The 18558-nt window shown below is 50.3% G+C and overlaps 1 protein-coding gene across 4 annotated transcripts in view; it reads right to left on the bottom strand.

Moving 5' to 3' along the window:
• Positions 1 to 9927, bottom strand: part of SYT2 (synaptotagmin 2) — a 119882-nt gene extending 109955 nt beyond the window's left edge. For 2 of the 4 annotated variants that reach the window (XM_055368344.2, XM_004028171.5), the window contains exon 1: positions 9660 to 9909. The gene's annotated coding sequence lies outside the window, so the exon portion shown is untranslated. Of the gene's footprint in view, positions 1 to 9659 lie in introns of all 4 variants that reach the window. The other 2 variants (XM_019028887.4, XM_055368360.2) reach the window with 2 other exon arrangements.
• Positions 9928 to 18558: the final 8631 nt, after the last annotated feature.

Here is an 18558-nt window from a genome sequence, read left to right as displayed (position 1 = left end):
AAAATATCTAGTAAGAAGGAGGCCTTGTTTCACATCATTGCAAATCTCTTTAATGTGTGGTTTACTAGAAGGTAGCTAGAGTCTTATATCAACTTCAGTGTTCGGTCTGTCTGCAATACATTACTTTGATTGAAAGATGAAAGAAAATCCAACCTCACTCAGATATGTAACTGGAAAGGGGAGGGATATTTAATAAAGCCTTTTCAGATCACTGTGGATATTTTTCTTTGATATGACATCACTACTCCCCAAGTGGTAGCTTCTTAAAGACTGGCTGCAGTGGGGAATCTGAAACCTTGCACTTGGAATGCTTGTTTGCCTCTGTGCATGATTTTGTGACATCATTCATTTATCATTTGGAAGATATTGGCTTGCCGAATTGTGAAGATCTTTCAAATATTGATGCATTTCATTAAACAATATTAACAAATCACATCTATTAATATTCCCACTGATCTTATCACAAAAGTCCTTTTCATAGTAATATGTGTGAGTTTTCCAAAATTCTAATTTTTGCTTGAAAGCTTAAATTTTATCATTGGCCACAAATACTGCCAGTTGTTTTTCTGGAAGTGACGAGCTCACTTCGTTCATTTTTGCAAAAATGCCTGCTCAACACCCAAGTCTGAATAACTGGAGTTTGTTGGTTGTTCTTTCAGATAAAATGGTATCCCATGGAAAAATGGCTAGTTCAGCCTGCAACTCAAACAGATGCACAGGTGATGGGCACTGTTCACTTGCTTGAGAAATTATTGTGTAATATTTCTGTAAGAAGCAGAAGTGCTTTATGTGTACTTCTCATTCCATCACAGAGAATATTAAAAAGATGTACACTCCAGAATCAAGCTTCAATATAATTATAATCTTTGCTGCTTCACGAAAAGAAGACATTCTTAACTGAAACTGGCATTTCATTATTTACCAATTACTTTGCTTAGCGGGTGTGTAGTGTGGAAGAACACAAAGACGGGTGCAGTGTGATACTATTACCTTGATTCATGGTAAGGTGCCAGCAGCTTCACCCACCACTGCTTTAGCACCATCAACGTCAAGCATGGGAATGGAAAATAACTTTATTGCCATCATGAAAACTGCTTTGACCTTATGGACCCCCCTGAAAATTCTTAGGGACTCCCAGGGACCTGTGGCCCCCATCTTGATTACTGCTATAAGGTAAACTTCACAAGGGCCTGTTCCCTGTGTGTTACTGTCTGCATTTTCAGATGAGGACCCCGAAGTTCAGAAAGTTTAAGTAACTTGCCCAGGGACACACAGGCAGAAGTGGCAGTCTTGGTTTGAACCTAGGCCATCTGACTCCCAGCCACACACACGCTGCTTCAGTTATGCCCTACAGAACATGCTGTGGGGGCCTCTCCTCTGCCCCTTCCCCATTGCCTCACCTCCTGAGGCCTTTGGGGCTCATGATCTACTCCAGGGGAGGCACGAAGACACCTCCAGCTTTGCAGTGGTGAGGACCTGGGCTTCTATTACTGTCTGCCCCAGGGCACCCCTGCCGCCCTCTACCAGTAGGAGACCTAATGGGGGTGGAGCACGCCTCCCTGGGAAGCCTCAGATGTCTGGGGCTGGCTTGCCAATGGCAGGCTCAGTTCTTGATGCTTCCCTGCCTCCTGCAGCTGCAGCTGCAGCAGCAGCAGCAGCAGCAGCAGCAGCAGCAGCAACCAGCACAGTTCCCAGCATCAAAGAGCTAATCCAATTTCTCAGCTGTGCTTCCCCCTTCGCCTCCTGCAATGCCAGGATTGATTTGGAACCAGGGCAGCCTTATTAAAGTGATGCCTTTTCCTACTCGTGGGAGAGTCAAACTGGGAGAGGGAGCCCTCCCACAGCCAATTAACTCCATGCTTCCCGCTAACACTGATCCTAGCCACAGCCACCCTTGAGTTTCCTGGGGTTTACCTGTAACTCTTCTTAGCTCCTAGTGGTGAGGATGGATTTCAGTCCTAGGTCTGCTTCCCTCCAAGACCCGAGAGCACTTAACCAATAGGTTCTTGTTCATCCTTCCTGCACTTCTAGAGGGTTGCCTGGGTGGTCCCCTCTCCTCCTGCTTGCAGGCCTCCACCCCGTCTCCTAACATCCCATCTCAGGCCCTATGACCGGGCCGTCACTTGGTCCATCTGAGTTGGTACAATGAAAGATCCATGGCAGACAGCCCCAAGAGGAATAGAGGTAAAGACCTGTGCATTTGTTAAATGGGCTTTTCTCCAAATAAACACAGGAGGCAGAAGACAAGGACGGTCCTCAGAGACCTCTACCACCCTCAGCCCAAGCCCCTCTCCAGGCCCCCTTCCTTGCGGCCTCACAGCTCTCCTCTAATCTAGGGAGTTAAGGTATAGCGGAAGCAGAGGAGGCCCCGCTCCAGAAAATGCTTCCTTTCTACAAATAGCATAAAAACTGCTTCCCGAGTCACTTTGTAGAAGAGGAAGGACATGCACAACACATCTGGATCATTAGTTCAGACTGGAATCAATGGTGAGGAAAAGAGATTTCTCTCAAACCATCCAGCCCTTAGGGAGCAGAGGTTCTCTGGGAAGGTCTTTGGAGCTCAGAGCACTGGCTGACCTTGGGGAAGGCATTTCTGGTCTGGAAGGGAAAAAATGAGCACCACCTCTTTGACGCTACCACCCTCCCACCCCCGGCCACTGCTCCCCTCCCTCCGCCGCCCATACACATGGCCCTACCCAGCTCAGCCCTGCAATAACACAAACGCCTCATTTGACTTCAGAGGAAAATGGAGCTAAGAGTAGGAGTGAGGAAGGGAGCAAAAAGAAGGGCGGGGGAAGGAACAAGTGGGGAGGGAGAGATGAAGGTACAAGGTACCCTCTCCTGTCTCTCACATGCACACTACTGCAGGTGGTTACAACTCTTTTCTCTGTTTCTCCACAGCTGAGCAGGAAACTGGAAGAAGAGCCCTTCTCCCCTGCAGCCTCTCCCTCTTGGCCTCCATCACCACTCTCCTAACCCCTGCCAAGCCCTGCATCTGATCCTACCTGAGCTAAAGAAGCAGAAGGTCAGGAGTGAGCCTGTGATTCTTGCCTCGGTCACCTCTTACAAATGCGGTGGGCTGCTGGGCTCGCCCTAACCCTGCATCACCCCCAGGCTGCTCCTTCAGTCTACTCGGGTATGGAAAGGGTTAAGCTCCTCCCATCCCCTCCTTCCTTCATCCCATTTCTCCATTCACTTCTATTTTCCCGTATGCCTAGTGCCAAGCTCACAGTTACAACCACTTACACCCTGTATTAAGATGCATGGAATAGTAATGGGTAAGTTCCGTCTCTAATTGCAATATTCCCTAATTACTAAATTCCAGAGCCACTGTATCAACCCAATTATGGCAAGTCCTGCCAGAGTTCTCCATGGTCTGAGGACTCCCTGCCTTACTGAGAGGCACCTGACAAATGCCTCGGGGGAGCTTTCCTGACTCCCCACCCAGCTGCTGTCCTCCCCTGGTCCCAGACTGTCCAGTGATGAGGCCCTTGGGCTTCTAGTTTCTCTGCAGGGGATGGGAGGAAGTGAAGCAAGCTTTGTGACTGAGGAAAGCCTTGTGTTGACAGGCGACTATCCTGGGGTTGGAGAGCATCTGGGAGCCCTGTCACTCTGCACCAGCCACCACCAATGCTCCCAGCTTCAGAACTCCACTTTGGGGGCTAGGGGGACCCAGGAGAGGAGGAGAAACAACATGCCCTGGCCTTGGGGAGTGCCCAGGCTGTTAGAGGAGACATGGTTATTTTGAGTTCTCCTTTACATCCCAGGTGCCTTTTACAGAGTAGGTGCTTAGTGCATTGGAGTGGAACGTGGAGGAAAAGGGGGGAGGAAAGTAGGAAGGAAGGAAGGAATGGGGTGCTCTGGCTCAGGCTGAGTTTAGACTGGCTACACCTGCACGCAAGGGTTGACTTTTGGGCTGTGAGTCCCATAGGGATCTGACTTCTCAGGTCTGGAGTCTCCGAAGGAGAGAAGCAGTCACACACCCACTAACTCCCATTCTCCCTGCCTTTGCAAGGGGCCCTCCTCCCCAGCCCACCCCTAGGACCCTGAATACACACATATGCACACACACATATGCACACACACACGGCTGCTGAGCTTCAGAGGAGCCGTTTAATTGCTGAGTTGAAACCTGCAAGGGCTTTTGGTGCTGATGACATCAGCATGCCATCACAGATAGGGCTGCTGAGGCTGGAGCAGCTCCGGATTCAGCGGGGTGTCCCATCATGCACTCAAGACTACCCACCCTGGGGCCTCCCTCCTTGCTTCAGAGCAGGTGTTCCTGAAGGAGGTGCCAGAGCCCTTATGGAGAGCCCAAGGAAACCCAACATCAGGGAGGGAGAGCTGATTCAATTCCTCCAAGGAATCACTGCCTAATTTTTGTAAAGGCTGCTGCCTGATTTAAATCACCCAGCCTCCTGCTTCTACTCAACGCGTTAGTGGCCTCATCCCAAGGACCCACACCTGTATTCTCGGGCTCCATTTGCCATAGGTAGAGCTGTTGAGAAGCGGCGAGGAGAGGAGGAAGGGTTCTGACCACTCAGCTGCTGTGGCCTGGAAGGCCCTGCAAAGCGCCTATGATCTGGGGACTTTGAACAACCACACAACTTCTCTGGGCCTTTGCCCGGTCATTGTAAAGTGGGGACAGCGATGGCATAGCCGAGGACTGCAGTGATGAGAGCTTGACCGCCCTTGTGAGCCGCTCTATCCTGGAGCAGGGGAGAGGGAGGCGCAGGGAATGGGGCAGGGAGGAGCCCTGAGGTTCCCTGTTGTGCTGGACCCACACTGACTTTGCCCTTTCTTATGCCTGATGCTTAGTGTTACTGACAGCAAAAGCTGAAATCCTGAGGTCCCCGGCTAAAGTGACCAAGGAAGGGCCTCTCCTGACTTTACAGCAGCAGGTAACCCCCCTTTCTTTCAGATTTGGAGGCTGCTTGGCCATTTTAATGGACCCAGCTACTCACATCCTACTTCCCTAAGTGTGAGGGGCTTTCAGAATCTAACCTCCTCCCTGGCACTCAGCCAGCAGGAACTTTATCCTCATCAGAAAATGATCCAGGGAGGAAGCTTCTACAATATCTACTGCTTCTCTTGGATTTGGGAGTCCTTTTTTTTTTTTTTTTTTTTTGAGACCGGATCTCACTGTCTTCCAGGCTGAAGTGAAGTGGCATGACCATAGCTCACTGCAGTCTCAACCTCCTGGGCTCAGGCGATCCTCCTGCTTAACCTGGTGTGCCACCATGTCCAGCTAATTTTTAAATTTTTTGTAGAGACAGGGTCTCTATATGTTGCCCAGCCTGCTCTGGAATTCCCGGGCTCAAGCGATCCTTCTACCTCAGCCTCCCAAAGCGCTGGGATTACAGGTGTGAGCCACTGCACCTGGCCTGGGGAGTCCTTCTGGATGTTTAATTTTAGACCCAGCCTCTCTAGGGGAGGGGGCTGGCAGCTAGGTGTTCCCCTGCCCTCCAGGCTCACAGTGACTGTCAGATCCCTCTGGGCCTGGATCCAAATTTACCCATCACTCTGGCTACTTCCTTGAACTGTCAGTTCCAGAGATGAAAATGAAGGATTGCTGGGACAAATCCTTCCCAGAAATCAAGCTTTGGCAAGAAAAGACTCACTAGGCATAAAGAACTGTCTTCGAGTGAGGGGGATGAAACGCGGGACTGACCACCAAGACGGTGAGGGCAACTCCTTCCCTTGAGTTTTAAGAATATCAAAGGTGGACAGTGCTCCCTCCAGCTGGAGAACCCAAGACAGTGTTCTGTGTGTGGGCAGGAAAAGGAGCACGCAGGCCACCCAAGGATGGAAAGCACTTTCTCCTCCCGCGCCAGGCACTGTTCTACACGCTTTACAGGAATTAACCCATTTCGTCCTCACCAAGAACAATCTACATCACAGTTACAAATTTTAGCTCCATTCTACAGATGGCAAGACTAAAAAACAGAGTGTGATTGACTCGCCCAAAATCACAGCAAGTGGCAGAACCAGGATGAACCCTGGCAATCTGGCTGTAGTCACTATACTGCCACTTAGAAAAAAATCTCTGACTTGATGTTTCTCCAATGAAACTATATTATTTATCACAGGCTTCTGGAGCCCAGGAGAAGCCATAACTGAATCCCAGCTTCTCTGGCCTGGCTTCTCTGACTGAGTGGAAGATGAAGAATCAACTTGTTGCCTATGGATGGATTATTCACGTAGGGAATTTAGAACTGCATCTGTCTGGTGGGCCAGGGGCTACTTCTAAAATAACATGAATAGTTATCAGTTCTACAATACTACCCTGAGAGTTAAGCATTATTACCTCTGTTCTTTAGAGAAAACTGTGCAGACATTATCAGATCATCCTGTTACATGCTCTCGAAGCATCCTACATACCTTCATAACTCTTGGCACAGTCATGATGAATTCTTTATGTAATTATCTAATTGTGTGGTATTCACTAGATTGTAAATGCCACGAGGGCAGGAAACAGGTCTGTTTTGTTCCCACCTGAATCTCCATTGCCTAGCATAGATTCTCAAAATGCAATAGTGGAATGAATGCAGAAGGGATGCTGTGTGGCTCAGTAACATGTGTAGGGCCTGCGGCTGTGCTCACCTCCCCACCCAGAGAGACTACAACAGTGGCACACGGTAGGTACTCACTAATAAAATACTTGTTGCAAATATCAGACTTTGTACTTAGCAGCCCTGGGATTTGAACCCAGGCCTGTCTATCTCCTAGCCTCTATTCTTTGGTGCTTCATATTTAACCACTGCACTGAGTGACCCTGTCCCCCATTACTCCCTCTGACTTGCTGTTCCAGTTCTTAAAGAGTATCCCCACCACCCTGGACTTTCAGTGGTGGGGATACTCTGGCTTCAGCTAGGACCTGCCTAGATTGGGGAAGTCCACAGAGCAAATCCCAAAGCCAAGTGAAGTAGTGTTTCTACTCATCTGCAGCCTTAAGTCATCCACGAGGATGCTTCTGTCCAGGGAAGGGAATGATGATCACTCTTCCAGGCAAATGAAGCCCAACCTCCTCCCACTCTGTCCTCACTGCCTTCTGTCCCCCTGCTTCCAGTGCACTCACTGCCCCTCTATCTATTCTCCCCTGAGAGGGCGGCACAGGCCTGGCGGGGAAGAAAAAGGAGACCCCATTGAGATAGGACAATGTTCAGATGGAGGCAGAAAGAATGACTAGAGGTCAGGCTTGCCTAGGGGCTGGGGAACACTGGGGTAGCCTGGTCCCCAGGGCTTGAGAAGGGCAGGGAAGAGGCTTCTCCAGCCACCTCCAAAGCCCACCCCCAGGTCTCTGCAGTATCATAGACAGCCCTGTCACACCTGCCTGGAAGCTGCCTAAGGGTAGAAGGAATAAAACGAGCTCCAGCTGCAATGTGAGGGCAGGTGAGCCCAGACCCAGCTCCAGAAAGGGTCTCCCCGGCCCTGCGAGGTCTTCAGCAAGGTACATGCTTTGCCCAGGTGAAACCAGCTTCAGTCCTAAATTTAAGCCAGTTGCAAGCTTCTCTAGGTGAAAAGTCAATGTTTACGAACACCAACACTTTTTGCTTCCCCTGGTCCTGTTCTGTGGATGTCAGACCCCAAAGCTGAAAAAGAAATGTTCTTGCATAATCACCCCCTTCCCCCAAAAGAAAACCCAAGTTCCCTGGACACAAGCTCCTGGACTGCAGAACAAAGCAGACTCCCAGCAGAGTGGTCTGGTCTCTCTTCCGCCAGGGAATGGTGGGCCAGGTCTATGTGAGGCTATAACCTAGAAACTTTCCTCTGCCTCCCTCTCCTCCTCCTTTGGCAAGACAAGGAGGGGAGAAGGTAAGGATTAAGCCCAAAAGATCTCCAGAAAAAGCCAAGCCGCTGGGGGGAGTCCTAGAGGGTGAAGCCAGGGATCTGCCTGGCAGCCAAGCAGAGCAGAGGCAGCCACCCTGAGGGAAAGGTGGTTCAGTCGGGGTTCGGTGGGCACTGGCCATTTTCCAGGGGCATGGGAGGAGATGGGTTGGAGTTGGACTCCCTAGGCTGCAGTGTGCTGGCGTGGACCCCTGACGCTGACTCACCCCCAGGGCCCTGACACACGCTGCAGCTTGCAGTGCCTGCCAGGCCACCACTCTCATTCCACAGGACCAGGATGCCAGGCACGTCCCACTGCATCAGAGCCACCCTGCCCCCTTCCACCTGCCACTCGGGCCCGCCTTAGGGGCACTGGGCATGGCTTTTTTCAGCACCTCTGCTGGTCACAGAGATGTTTCTAGCAGCCCCAAAGCTGGACTTAGTCTTAAGTAGGGAGAGATGGTTGAAAGGATTAAGGGCTTCCCTGCTTCTGTCACCCCCTCTAATGAAGTGCCAGGTTATGGGGATCCAGATAGATTGGATGGAGGACAATCTATTCCACCTGGGAGAGGCCCCTCAGGGCGGCAGCAGTAGGGGAGGGAGAAGGGCACCCTTTTGCTTTCCAGGTCAGACCCCAGTTCACCTTTCTGGCTTCCTGGGCGCTCCCAGATCCTAAGGACTTCCTCCTCCTCATAAGCTAACCCAACCTGTACTACCTGCCCACGGGGCCTCTGCCCTTCCCTCCCCACTGCAGTGGCCCCTCCTGGGCCAGCACCTCTTCTGTCCTTGCACTCCCTTCTCCTGCTGCGGGGAGAGCACCTACTCCACCACCTCAGCCAGGGGTAGGGGAGGACACTGCCCTGCCAGGAGACACCCCACGAGCCATGGGCTGGGGGTGTCCTGGAGGCACCTGTGGAATGTGGGGATGAAAAGGGAGGAGACAGGATGAGGGGGCCTGGCTTAGTGGGATGTGAAACGATAAAGTTCCACTTTTTAGTTGAAAAATAAAAGCCCGGTGCCCCAGAGGTGGGGGAAGGAGCATAGGCAGGGGAAGGGGGCACCCCAAATGGGAAAGGTGCATGGAAGAGTCCAGAAAAGGGAGTCGGGCTGTCAGCACCTGCCAGGCTGCGAGCCTAGCCCTGGGGACAGAGCTGAAGCAGGGACGGGGCGTCCTAGGTCGTGCTGAGTCATGAGATTTGGAGAGAGGGGAGGGGAGCCTCCAGCCCCTTCTTGGGCCCCTGCCCCAGCTCCTCGTGCCCGTTGCTTCCAGATGGCCTCTGCAGTCTGTCTCCCCAACCTCTCCCTGACCCAGGGTCTCCGGCTCCCAGCGCCCAGACCCCACCCCCCGCCCCACTTCCCACGACGGCGGTGCCAGGGGTCCCCGAAGCTTGAGACTGGGGCAAAAGAACCTTCCTTGGAGACCGCTAGGGCTGGCGGGGGCTGGGCTAGACGCGAGTGGGTTCGTCCCAGGGAAAGGAGAGAGGGACGGGGGCGCAGAGCCGGCCGGTGCAGGGGACGCGTGGCCCGCCCCTCTCTGCAGCAACTCGCGGGGAGACCGCGGGAGGAAATCTGCCCCCAGCCCAGCCCCAGTCCCTCAGAGGAGCCGGCTCCTCGCCCCTCGGGTCCGACTCCACGAGACGAACCTTCCATCCGGACGCTTCCAAACTCCCCCAAAGGACGGGGCGGACTCCCGGCCCCCTTGGCCTCAAACTTCCCCAACCCTACTCACCTCTCGGGACCCAGACCACCCCGTGGCCCCTCGACTCAGTAGCAGGAAAGGAGAAACTTTGGAGAGGGAGGTCCGTGCCCCCTCCGCGGGGGTATGGACTTACCGGAGAGCGACCCGAAGGAGGCGGGAGAGATCCGGGGTCGCCAATGTGAGGGGGCGTCGGACGGCAAGGACGCGGGGCTGGCGACGGTTTCGCAGGGGCGCCCTTTCCCCTGGGGCGCGAAGTCCCCGCTCCACCGCTGCCCCAACTCGGCTCCGAAGTGCCTTTACCGCAAGACTTGCTGAGCTTAGCAGTCTGCGCCGAGGCGGCAGAGGGAGGGGGCCTGATCGATGGGCGCGCGCGGCGAGCGCTGCAGTGAGGGGAGGAGACCAAGCGGCGCGGGAGGGCGGGGACCGAGGCGGAGGATGCCCGGAGGAGGCGGAGGGCGGGCCTGCGCCCCGGGACGGGTCCTTTCTGCGCAGCCCCCCAGGCGCTCGGCGCCCCCGCCTCCTGCTCAAGGTCAAGGAGGCTGCTTCCCCAGCAGGAAGGCGGACGGGAAAGGGGCTCTATACTCCCCACCCCAGAAGGCTGGTCTCCTTTCTAGCCAGCTCCTTCTCTCCAACTTCCCGAACCCACTGCAGCTCAAGGCTAAATTATTGGGCTCAGGAGCCCCCCTCCCCATGGCCATTTTGGGATCCCTGAGCCCCTAGCCTCCCCTCCTCCCCTCTCCGCTTAGGTCACCGCTACCTATATTGGCCACCTGGATGGTGGGGGCTTCTGAGCCTAAAGGATGGGTGAGAGAGAGGAGGATGCTTGAGAGAAGACAGCGGTGCCTGAGGCCTATGGAAATAGAACGGCGGAGGGGAGAGGAAGAACTGCAGGGTGGCAAGGAGAGAGGAGCTGGAAGACGGTAGAAAGAAAAGGAGGACGCTACTGGTTATTAAAGACAGGGTGTTCACACATGTTAGTTTGCTTAATACGTAAGACCTCCCTTTAAGGTGGGCATTTTGCGTGGGCAGTTTGCAGGTGGGGAAACAGTCCCTGGATGGTGCGTTGGACCAAGGAGCTGCAGACAGTAAGTGGCGGCATTTCGGAAGAGCCTGGGAGAAAGAGAAGGGTGGCAAGGGCAAAGCGGAGCCCTTCCTAACCTACCCAGGAGCTGCCAGGGCAGCATCAGAACTTCCTTACAGCACAATTTGAATATCTGCTTTAACTCTTTTGGAGTTAACTTTTTTTCTTTTTTTTCTTTTTTTTTTTTTTAGACAAGTCTCACTCTGTTACCCAACCTGCAGTACAGTGTGCAGTGGCGCGATCTTGGCTCACTGCCACCTCTGCCTCCTGGGTTGAAGGGATTCTCCCGCCTCAGCCTCCCGAGCAGCTGGGATTACAGACGTGCGCCACCACACCCGGCTAATTTTTGTATTCTTAGTAGAGATGGGGTTTTGCCATGTTGGCCAGGCTAGTCTCGAACTCCTGACCTCAAGGGATCCACCCACTTCGGCCTCTCAAAGTGCTGGGATTACAAGCATGAGCCACTGCGCTTGGCCTGGAGTTAACTTTTACAATAGGACTGTAGCATCCTGCCTCGCTTTTGGGTACAAAACCGTACATGGCCTGAGGTCAGTCTTCAATACGTACTAGGCGAGTGAGTGAGAGGTGGAATGAATGCAATATGAGGAGATGCAAAGAACAAGTGGGATTCAGGCTTTGGGGAGAGAAGAGGCAGTGGAGGGCACTTTTCAGATCACTGTGCCAATAATACCAGGTGTTACTGGCAGACCATCCCCAGTTGGAGACTATCCCCAGTTTGGCTTGCCTCAGAGCAAGGCGGCAAGTGGCTGCCGCCTCAGTGGATGTTACGAAAAAGGTGGGGGAAGACCTCTGGGGAGTCCTCAATCAGGCTGAAGCTGTGCTCACAGCCCCTGAGGCACAGAGGCCCTCCCCCTTCACCTGTGGAGCAGCCATAACAAGGGCAGTGGAGGAAATGGGGAGCCAAGTTACAATGGACTAAGAATGAGACCTTTACATTCAAAGAGGTTACCCACCAGCCCCACCCTTAGCCAGGTGTGTTCCAGGACTTGTTGCTTCCCCAAAGGGGCTGGCTCTACTCTATTCGCTCCCTCCTGCTCCCCATGCCAACAACCAGTATCTGCAGGACTCCAGCCAGAAAGAGGGCTGCAGCCCCCTCGCACAGAATCAAGCTAAGCGAACTGGCCCGATGTGCTTCAACTTTTCCACGGCAGCAGACTCAGCTGCCTACTGTTCTGATCAAAGCCTTGTGTCAATCTGGTGCCCCAACATCTTCTCCTAAGCACGTCAGAGGAAGCCAGCCTGCCTTCCCAGGCTATTAGGAGAGTCAGAGCTGTAATCAATTTGGTTAAATGAAAAATGTGGTGTCCCTGGCTACAGCCTTAATGTTCTTTTAATTCATCAGGACCAGTAGTGTCTGGGTTACAAACCTAATCAGGAGCTCAACATCCCTCTTGCTTATTCCCCCGGGCTTCAGGAGCTGGAAGAGGAAAGAATGGAAGAGACATCCACCCCCTCCACACCCAGCCTATTATTAGATACTTTGCTTTTCAACTGTTCATCATTGTAGAAAGATGAGCCTCTAGTATCTTAGACCAACACCACTCAATTGCACGCACATGCAGGGCCATCAGGGCAATCCCTCTGCTTCCACACAAGGTCATTTTGAACCCACAAAAGGTGGGGGAGAGCTATCTAACACTGAGAGTTATTCAGGAAGAAAGTCTACAACGCCCTCAATTACATTGTTTTACCACTTTCTGCTGAATAGTGTGCTTCCTGGTGGCTTCATTTTCTGTTTTTTTCTAGGGAGGAGAGAGTAGAGAGCAGGGAACTGCTGCATCGTGCCCCTGTCACAGCTTTCCCTGGGGACTGAAAGCCCCTGTACTTTTTTCCTGCCTGCCACCCGCCTTCTGCTTAAAAAATTCCCTTTTTGTCCATCCTTGATCATAGGTCTACTAGCACTTGCACTACCTCACACTTGGATTGTTTCCCTGATGTTCTGGTCAGGCCTTCATCCCTGCAAACTTGTTCCAAGCCCTGCTGTCATAGTTAGAGCAAACAGAAATGAGCTGGGACAGAAGAGAGAGTCTTCATCACCGCTGACCCTAGCCAGCTCCCATTTCCTGCTTTCTCTTGATACACACAGAAACAAACACCCCTTTAGAAAGCTGTTGTTCTTGCCCTCCCACCCCCTGCACATACCCGTATTATTCTTCCAGAGCAGTTTGTATTGTTCTTGACAATTAAGCAAACAATGACTAAACTCTCCTCTGAAACACGCCTGCTTTACTGGTTGTAACTGAGTAAATGGTTCTTTAAAACTTACAGCTGGGCAAAGTGGCTCACGCCTATAAGTCCAGCCCTTTGGGAGGCTGAGGTGGGCAGATCGCGAGGCCAGGAGTTTGAGACCATCCTGGCCAACATGGTGAAACCCCACCTCTACTAAAAATACAAAAATTAGCCAGGTGTGGTGGTGGGTGCCTGTAATCCCAGCTACTCAGGAGGCTGAGTCAGGAGAATCGCTTGAAACCAGAAGGCAGAGGTTGCAGTGAGCCGAGATCATGCCACTGTACTCCAGCCTGGGCAACAAGAGTGAAACTCCATCTCAAAAAAAAAAAAAAAAAAAAAAAAAAATTACATGCAATTCCTATCACTAAAGGTTTTCTTCTTCTAATCTAATTTTGTAGACATACCAAGCTTAAATGTACTTTAACTTTTATTTAAATTACCCTATACTACCTATACTCTAGCTGCACTGAGCTATTTTCATTTCCCTAAGCCACATGATAGTAGCTACCTATTTTGCTAAGGCCCTGCTCAGTGTTTATAACCATTATACTACTTACTCTTCAATAATATATGTCTGGCCAGGTGTAGTGGCTCACGCCTGTAATCCCAGCACTTTGGGAGGCTGAAGCAAGCAGATCACCTGAGGTCAGGAGTTCGAGATCAGCCTGGCCAATATGGGGAAACCTCGTCTCTACTAGAAATACAAAAATTAGCCAGGCATGGTGACAGGCGCCTGTAATCCCAACTACTCGGGAGGCTGAGGCAGGAGAATCCTTGTGCCCGGGAGGCAGAGGCTGCAGTGAGCTGAGATTGTGCCACTGCACTCCAGCCTGGACAACAAGAGTGAAACTCCATCTCAAAAAAATAATAATAACATATTTCATACTACAGTCAACTTTTAGATATCCCATAATATACTTTCCTTTTTTTTCATTCTTTTCTCTTCTTTATTTTATTTTACTTTATTTATTTATTTATTTATTTATTTATTTATTTATTTATTTATTTTGAGATGGGGGTCTTGCTCTGTCACCCAGTTTGAAGTGCAGTGGCACAATCAGGGCTCACTGCAGCCTTGAGGCTCAAGTGATCTTCCTGCCTCAGCCTCCCTAGTAACTGGAACTACAGGTGTGCACCACCATGCCCCGTTAGTTTTTTAATTCTGTGTAGAGATAGGGTCTCTCTATGTTGCCCAGGCTGGTTTTGAATTCCCAGACTCAAGTGATCCTCCCGTCTCTGCCTCCCAAAGTGCTGGGATTACAAGCGTGAGCCACTGAGCCTGACCTCAGAATGCTTTCAATACAGAAGACATGAACTGATCAGATGTGGGGAAAGAAATCAAACATAAGCAAAATAAAGATAAATATAATTATCATATATCATATAATCTACATGATATCTTAGGTTTTAATTAAAAAAGAAAAACCCTAGTCTTCCAACTGGCAGTGAAGGCCAGCTCTTCCAAAAAGCTGATTAAGTGGACTATAATTATTTCTTCTCTATGCGATGAACAAAATAAAAACAAATAACTCTGAGCTCAGATAAAACGTTTAAATACAACAGAATGGGGAAGAGAGAGGACTACTGGATCTATAACATTATACTCCTAGAGGGGAAGCTTTTTAAAGTTTTCAAGACCATATCTGGCATATGGAAGAAAGTCACTAGGATGCAAATAATAATCACAGAATTTTATCAGATCCCAGGAACTAAAGAATATCATGAGGACCTTGTCTTTTCATATAGTAACAATGATTGTTTTTCCTTCTCAAAGGAAATATCAACCTACAACACCAGAGCAGACCCTTCTTCCTTCTGCAATGAAGTACCAGTCACAGTTTTATGTCCCAGGTAAGTTTCGCTGAGCCTCAGTTTTCCCCCTCTCATAGAAGAGAAGGTTCTTCTGAGGTGCTCACCTTCTGGAATGTGAAGAGCAAATGGCTCAGACTACTAATCACACAAGGGCAGGATGTCTCTTCTTACCAGAAGGCAACTGTAGGCTTTGAAGCTACCCATCATGGGGGAGATGAAAAGCAAGTCAGTTGAAACATTTTCTGAATAATTAACCGTGGTGCTTTAATATCCGTGTGTCCATTAAAACTCTCCATAAATTGGAGTTGTATCTCAGAACTGCCCTTGAGATGTGCCCTAGCTGTGGAAGGCAAGCACCAAAGCACAAGAAGCCACAGCAGAGACATGTGGGAAAGAAGCTCTAGGACTGATATGGTCCTTTCTTCAGTATCCCAAGTCCATCTGCCACTCTTCTCTGTAGCTCAGGAGCAAATCTGGAACAAGTCTCTTAAGCTTCATATTTGTCCATGTACCCATCACCTATCCAGTCAATGACATTTACCACGGCCGGGTGCAGTGGCTCACGCCTGTAATCCCAGCACTTTGAGAGGCCGAGGTAGGAGGACCAGCTGAGGTAAGGAGTTAAAGACCAGCCTGACCAACATGGTGAAACCCTGTCTCTACTAAAAATACAAAAATTAGCTGGGCGTGGTGGTGAACGCCTGTAATCCCAGCACTTTGAGAGGCCGAGGTAGGAGGACCAGCTGAGGTAAGGAGTTAAAGAACAGCCTGACCAACATGGTGAAACCCTGTCTCTACTAAAAATACAAAAATTAGCTGGGCGTGGTGGCAAGCGCCTGTAATCCCAGCTACTTGAGAGGCCGAGGAAGGAGAATCTCTTGAATCTGGGAGGTGGATACTGCAGTGAGCCGAGATTGCACCACATCCTGGGTGACAAGAGCAAAACTCGGTCTCAAAAAAGAAAAAGAAAAACAAACAAACAAAAACACCCGGAAAAAAGAAATTGCCTAGAGTGCAGATAATACCACCACCCAGGGTATTATCTGTCAGGAGCTCTGCAGGGAGCGGGCAACGTGGAGGGGAACACTTAAATACTTCAAGGATTTCACAGCCTCCTTGATGCAGGGAGTGAGAAACATGTACCAAAAGAAAAGTATAAGATGCTGTGGGAACCAGAGAGAGAGCCACTAACTCAACCTGGTAGGAAGTCAAGAAATAATGGCAGGCTTCCCTGATGAAATAACCTTTCAGCTACCACCAGAGGAAAGACTGGTTTTCTAGGTAGGCAATGAAGAGAATGGCATCCCAGGCAAAGACAGCAGTAGTGGATAAAAGTATACAGTGCACTCATTGAAGAGCTTAAGCACTGGAGTCAGAAAGCTATGTGACTACTCTAACGCCTCAGTTTCCTTATTTGTTAAATGAAGACTTCACCACCTACTTTGAGGGATTGTTGTGAAAATTAAATAGTATAATGGTTCTAAACAGCAAGCAGGGCCTTAACAAAATAGGTAGCTTCTATTATGTGGCTTAGGGAAATGTAAAGAGCTCAGTGGAGCTCGAGTATAGGGTATGTTTGGGGAGGAGGGAAAGATCAGAGGCAAAGGCAAGCTCATGACAGATTCTGTAGACCCACTGTTTGGATTTTCTTCAGAAGGTAATGGAAACCATTGAAGGAATCTAAGTATGGGAGCAACTTGATCCATTTTATGCTTTTAGAAAAACCACTCACAGCTGGAGTTGGGTTAGAGGGCCTGTAAGTTCCCTTCCTTTGCTGACTTCTGAAAGGAGGCCGCATACTACATACTGTCATGCTCACCACTTTGGATTCTGGAGCCAGACTTCCTGAGTTCCAATCTCGGCTCACCTCTCAGAGGCCATGAGTTAGTGACTTCATTTCATAGCCGCATGGTGAGAGTCAGCTTAGGTTATCTGATATCTAGGACAGTACCTGATGCTCAGTCAGTGCTCAGTGCGTATTGAGTATTACAGTAACTGTTATTATTTCTGGCTCCAGAAGACCAGCAAGCCTAATGATGATTCTCTACATTGTTTGCTCCAGAGAGGTTGAGTGACTTTCCCAAGGAAGCCCAGTGAGTCTAGAAGCCATGGGATAGCTGCCTACCTCCTCATACTGTCTAGGGCCTGGCTGGAGAAAAGTTCAAAAAGGAGGATTGAACGCCCTTTGTTAGATCCTGTTCCTACCACCCTAACCCCTGGCCACAGAACATTGATTGCACATGGTCTCATTTCTAGACTCAAGATAGCTGTGTGTGTGTGCATGTGTGCACGCGCATGTGCACACATGCTAAGACCTACAAGCAAAACATGTTTATTGGGTCTTTTTAATTTTTTATTTATTTTTGAGATGGAGTCTTGCTCTGTTGCCCAGGCTGGAGTGCAGTAGTGTGATCTTGGCTCACTGCAACCTCCTCCTCCTGGGTTCAAGCAATTCTCCTGCCTCAGCCTCCCAAGTAGCTGGGATTACAGGCGCCCACCGCCATGCCTGGCTAATTTTTGTATTTTCAGTAAAGACAGGGTTTCACCATGTTGGCCATGCTGGTCTCGAACTCCTGACCTCAGGTGATCCACCTGCCTCATCCTCCCAAAGTACTGGGATTACAGGCGTGAGCCACTGTGCCCGGCATTGTTGGGTCTTTTTTCTGGGTTTTGGAGCACTGTCTAGGAGCTTCTGCCCAAAAACGTTCTGCTATCCCAAGGGCAACTTACCTTGGGCCCGACCAGCCTAATGCCGTGGTTTCCTTTCCCTAGTTAGACCAGGCACCTTAAGAGTTTCCACACATTTGCTTATGCAGTTCCCCATCACTAAGGTCTTCTTGTATGGATTTGCTTTGGTTGCCAGGAATGCAATATACCTAGCCTCAGTCCCAACTGAGGTGGCTTTGCTGATGGTGGGTGGAGGAGTTGAGAGCTGAGTACCATGGTAGAGCTGCCACCCACACCCCAGCAGGCCCCTGAGGGCAGGGTCCCTGCCTACAGACCTGAGTGTCTGCCCTCTGGGGCAGCAGGTACCATAGCCTTAAAGAGGCAGCTGAAATGCATTTGTGACTTCAGTGAATTACCCAAACCAGTTTAGGAAAAAAAGAATGTTCACTCAGTTCTCTAAAAGAAGGCTTATATAAGCCTCACTCAACTACCGGTGGGAGAAAAACCACAGCCTTTAAGGGCATCCATCAGCAGCTATGTTGGGGAGTCGTTAGGAATGGTTTACTGCTTTGCAGAACCACACATCTGAGAGGCAGCTCAAGAGTACTCAGCGGCCTTCCATCTTGTTTATAGGGCTCAGCCTCAGGAGCCAGACTGTCTGGGTGCATCCTGGCTGTCTATGTACCAGCTGAATGGCCTTCAGTCTTAACCTCGCTGAAGCCCAATTTCCTCATCTGTAAAATGGGCATGATAGTATCAATCTCATTGGGATGTTGTGAAGATTAAATGAGTTAATATATGCAAGGGATCCAGAGCCTGGAACGTACTAAGTGCTGTGTTAGCTTTTATTATTTCTCACCATGAAGTGTGCTAATGTGAAATGCCTTCTTCCTCAGCTTGCCCTAGATGTACATCTTGTTCTGGCTACACAGAAGTCACTGAAGGTACAGAGCACAGACTCCTGGGACCTCTTCCCTAGTACTTCTCCATTCACACAAAGAGTTGCCTCAGTATTCAAGGGAACCACTGAGCCAAAGCCTGTCCCTAGTCAGAGAACCATTACTGCAACAATTTGCAGCCAATGCCCCTGACTTACCTTACGTGGTGCTTTAGGGAGCTGCAGTCAAACCAAACTTATGAGGGGAGGGGCAGATAAGGACAGAGTACCCCTGGGGACCTTGTAAACCAGTCTTATTTTAAACATGCCAAGGCTCCATCTTCG

Source organism: Gorilla gorilla, chromosome 1 (genome assembly GCF_029281585.2).
Source record: "Gorilla gorilla gorilla isolate KB3781 chromosome 1, NHGRI_mGorGor1-v2.1_pri, whole genome shotgun sequence".
Taxonomy (NCBI): Eukaryota; Metazoa; Chordata; class Mammalia; order Primates; family Hominidae; genus Gorilla; species Gorilla gorilla.
This window is presented reverse-complemented; position numbering and strand designations above follow the sequence as displayed.